General features: G+C 39.3%; 1 long non-coding RNA gene across 1 annotated transcript; it reads left to right on the plus strand.

Annotated features, from left to right (window-relative positions):
* The first annotated feature begins 1,215 nt into the window (after positions 1-1,215).
* Positions 1,216-4,231, plus strand: LOC135214572 (uncharacterized). Its single transcript, XR_010314410.1, has 3 exons — positions 1,216-1,308; positions 2,037-2,167; positions 4,023-4,231. It is a non-coding gene; the product is annotated as an uncharacterized LOC135214572 (long non-coding RNA).
* The last annotated feature ends 310 nt before the right edge of the window (positions 4,232-4,541 follow it).

Consider the following 4,541-nt stretch of genomic DNA (forward strand, 5'->3'; position numbering starts at 1 on the left):
TTAACAAGGGTCATATATATTTCTCCATAACTTTCTCCATCAGACTTCATCGTCTTGTTAGATTGAAACTTTTGTTTCGGCGATAAATCGTCACATTTATGAAAATTCAAATAATTAATTCTCAGTAATTCGTTACTCGAATGGATAATGGTTTAGTAGTTTTATTTAGTAAATTATTTTCATTTACTGCATCGATAACCACTTATATGTTAGTTCAGTCCAGTGTCATTCCATCATCGGCGCGCCGAGCCTCGGTGGCCACGGGTGCACCCACCCTATAGCCATCAGTCCAAACCCGAATTCCCAGAAATACCCAGTCATACCCAGGAACCTTAAATACCCAACGTTTTGCATATGAATACTTTATAAACGCACGCGCTAAACACTAATGACCAATTATTCTGCTTCAAGCTTGAAGCCTCGGTAATGTCTTCTTTAGAGAGTATCCAAAGAATGCCTTTGGAATTGCTGTAGACCTTGGTCATGATAAGAAGCCGCATTTTTTAGGCTAATTGTTTGAAATTCATTGAAAGTCGGCGAGTTAATCTCGGACAAGGGCCTTTGCATTTTGGTTGTTTCGCCATCATGGCAAACACCGAATAAAAACAAAAAACGAAAACAAGTGCCGTCTTTCCTATTCCCGGTGTCCTCGGGGAATTCCGATAATTCTTCTTCTCTCTTCGTTCGCGTGTTTCGCCGCGGGGGTAATTTTCTACCGGTGAGTAATTTCGCCCCGTCTGGAACTGCAGTAGACTGAGAGCTTGAATACGTATTCTCTACGGAAAAAGTTTCCTTTTGAGACATTTAAAGGGAGCGTTCTACGCAAACGAAGTATTAGTGCCGGTGTAGCTCGTGCGTGGCTGACGCATACTAAAATTACTAAGCTCGAACTCAGGAATTGAAACCTCCAAGGATTGAAGGAGTCTTAAAAGTAAGGATATTCTAACGAGAAATTCTTCATGGGGATTATATATATATATATATATATATATATATATATATATAATATATATGTGTGTGTGTGTGTGTGTGTGTGTGTGTGTGTGTGCTAAAGTTAACGTACATTTTGAACATACGTCTTCTCACGAATACATTGCCATAAATTTCCCTCGTAAGACTAATTATCCGCTTACTTTGACTGTTTTCTTCATTCGCACACCGCGCAAGCTCAGGGTGACTAACAAATAAGAAATAATTCTTCCTCTTTGATGCCAGAAATGGCTGACAACGGATGCAGACGGCTGCTGACGCTCTTCCTCCTGGTGTGCATCATGCTGACACACGAGGGAACGAAAGCAGGACGTTCAGGTAAGAATAGTCTTGTCTTCTTATTATTTTGTCTTAGACCCTTCATTAAACCAAGTGCAAGTCCATAGCATTTAACGATTAAAGGAAGTAACGCATAGCGTAAAAAACTGGGAAATACTAAAGTTATTGGTGCAGCTAGTACTAGGTTCTTGCATGTGTGAAATCCCGTAAATAATTCTCAAGGGGAATCCACAGTTAGCCGTGAGGAATTACGGTGACTGACTGCGATGCATTCAGCTTCTAAGATTTGGGGAACCAAAGGTGAAACTTTAATGCGCAACACTTCTACGTTTGAAGAGACAATTATTAGTACCACTTTTTGTATATATATATATATATATATATATATATATATATATATATATATATAACTTCCACCTTATGGGTTGTGGCTCCAGAGAGAAAACAAAATAGTTTCTGCACCATTCTTGGTTTAATTGGTCGCTGAAGAAGGAACATTATACAGAGATTATTATTATTATTATTATTAAATGATTGCTCACTGTGGAATAAGATGAAACTTTTCACAAAGTTATCAGCCTCAAATATTCCCAGACAGGACGAAGAAAAGAATGGGAATTTTTTTTTTTTTTTTAAGTTTTTATGTTCTTTTATGAAAAGGATGCACGAACATGGCTGAACCCTTGCACTAATTCGACGAAGGAGATTCTGGACGCAAAACACTAGCAAAAGGGTGAGCGTTCTGAAACATGGATATCTCTTTTCAGTAATGGGTGCCACCAGAGGACAGCGACTCCGAAGGCAGCTGGGTTACGCTTCCAACGGGTTTGGCGGTAATGCTCGCTATCGTTCAAAGAACCATATCTCAGGAGGCATCGAGGCGGATAGGCCATCTGTGGTTAGTATGGTTGTACCTAGTAATGGTAGCTATATGGTTATATAGTGGCGTAACTAAGGGTAGGATAGGGTGATCAGACGTCCCCGAAACCAGTTTTCAGTGACTAGTTCCCGCAAATGTTCCCGGTTTTCACTGTTTAACCATCGTCATGCACGTTCCAGCAACCAGCCAGCACCACTCTCTGCCATCCAGCGGTGTTTCGCCCGTAGATAATTTTAATGCTTTTCAATCATTGGTAAGTAGTCGTTAAATTGTAGCCTACCTTGATTTAGATTCATAAAAAATTCAAGGTTTGTAGGGACCTGAAAAAGCGTAAATAGGAAGGATATTGATAGGCAGGAAAGTTGGTTCATAGTCCTCTTAATGAATTTTTATTCAATACCTTTGCAATTTAGGATAAACATGGTGAGAGAAACTTTTGAATGGTGCTTTATGAATGGTAAGGGCAGTGTCCCGTTTTAGTTTTTCATTGACAAAAACACGACTGTTTTGGAGGTTTTTACGCCTCTGAACCAAAAATGTTCCCGGATTTTGTCTAAAAAATCTGGTCACCTTAGGGTAGGAGGGGCCGGCCCTTTAATTACCCCTGGGCGGCACTCTCATCTTTTGAGCAGGTCTGGTCTGGCATAAGTCTAGATTTTCTAGCATATTTCGACTGAACGGAACACTGACCCCGCTGTCGGACAGTAAGCGAACTTTGTCAACGGGAACCCTTTGTGAATCTGCTCTGTTGTTTTTGTTTTAGCGTCGTGAAACAAAATCAATAAATGAGATGCTAAGACTTAAAATTGCTTTTAATTTTCACCACTGTAGTGCTTTTTTAGCAAGGGAATTGGGCATCATTTTCAGAGTCCGCCCCAGGCGCCACTAACGGTAGCTATGCCATGTGGTTATAGTACACGACTATTACTAATACTGCGGGAAGAACGAATGAGAATAATTGGCCTTCAGCAACCTTATGAAGAAAATGAAAGTGATATTGTTGGAAAATTCCTATTTAAAGAAGGACATAATAATGAAATAAGAAAAGTGACCTTAAATAAGATGTGGAAAAAAGAGAAAAAAGAATAAAAATTCTTAACAAATAATAACAACTTTCGATTAAGAGGCGCCGTTGTAAAGGCATTGCATCCACCCATACCATCCAACCAACCATGACTGCACTTGCTGATGCTATTGTCAACAGATGGTGAGGCATACCATGACTGCATGTAACACAATTATTGAACGTTAGTTTTTTAATGTGATCATCAGAACATTAGGGATAGTTATACCTCGCTGCATGCTCATGATTTTCTTATTTTCGACACTCAGGATGGATATGCCATGTCTGTGCTTGTTGTTCCCATTGGTTATGAAGGATTCGCCATTCATTTCAGTTCCTTAACCAATTCATTATGTACCTCTTTTGTAGACTAACAATAATGTTTTAACATTATTTACATTTATTTAAATTTAAATATTTATATATTTTTTTGTATTTGCCATTGATTTGTTCAAAAACTTTCCTCGTTATTACCACTGGTAATCCGGTCTCTCATTTAGCTATTCCCTGTAAGGGGGTAGCGCCGCCAGTGTATGCATTGCTTGAGGTTCTTTGCAGCGTGCCTTCACTGTACCGCCTTTCATATTCTCTTTCTCCATCTTACCTTCCACCCTCTCTTCACAATTGATTCATAGTGCAACTGCGAGGTTTTACCTTTCAAACCTTTCACTGTCAATCTCCGTTTCAGTGCTGAATGACCGCCAGTGCCTTGGCCTAAATCCTGTATTCAATTCAATCCATGTAGCTGATATCAATAATCGCTTATTCATATTATTCAGTTACTTTTTTTATTTATTTATTTCTTTTCAGGGTGCTTTGTATGGAAACCATGACTCACCTGCCCCACCCATACGGTTTGGAACGAATTCCTTCGGTAGCCAACGGTACCAAACGCGACCCCCACAACTCTACTTTCACGGCTCGAAGTACCCACCGTACTGGCACAGGGGCTGAACTTAAGTCTCTTTTTGGAAAATGCGTTCACGAGAAGCTATGGGAAAGATTGCGTGAATGAATAAATGGTGACTGAAAGTTAACTGCCTGTTCTTTTACACTTCTTTCCAATGAACACAATATTCTTTGGAACCTTGAATTTCAAATCATTGCTCCTTTTTGTGGGCTTTGTTTTATATATATATATATATATATATATATATATATATATATATATATATATATATATATATATATGTTACCTATCCGATGACACCAACCATTACCTGCGACGCAGACGCCTCGGGAATGCACTCACAACATCTCAGTTCTAACTGACCGACCAGCTCTCTCGAGGCAGCTCACTCTGGGGAAAATTGATGACTCTCGTTCAAT

Source organism: Macrobrachium nipponense, chromosome 46, assembly GCF_015104395.2.
Source record: "Macrobrachium nipponense isolate FS-2020 chromosome 46, ASM1510439v2, whole genome shotgun sequence".
NCBI lineage: Eukaryota > Metazoa > Arthropoda > Malacostraca > Decapoda > Palaemonidae > Macrobrachium > Macrobrachium nipponense.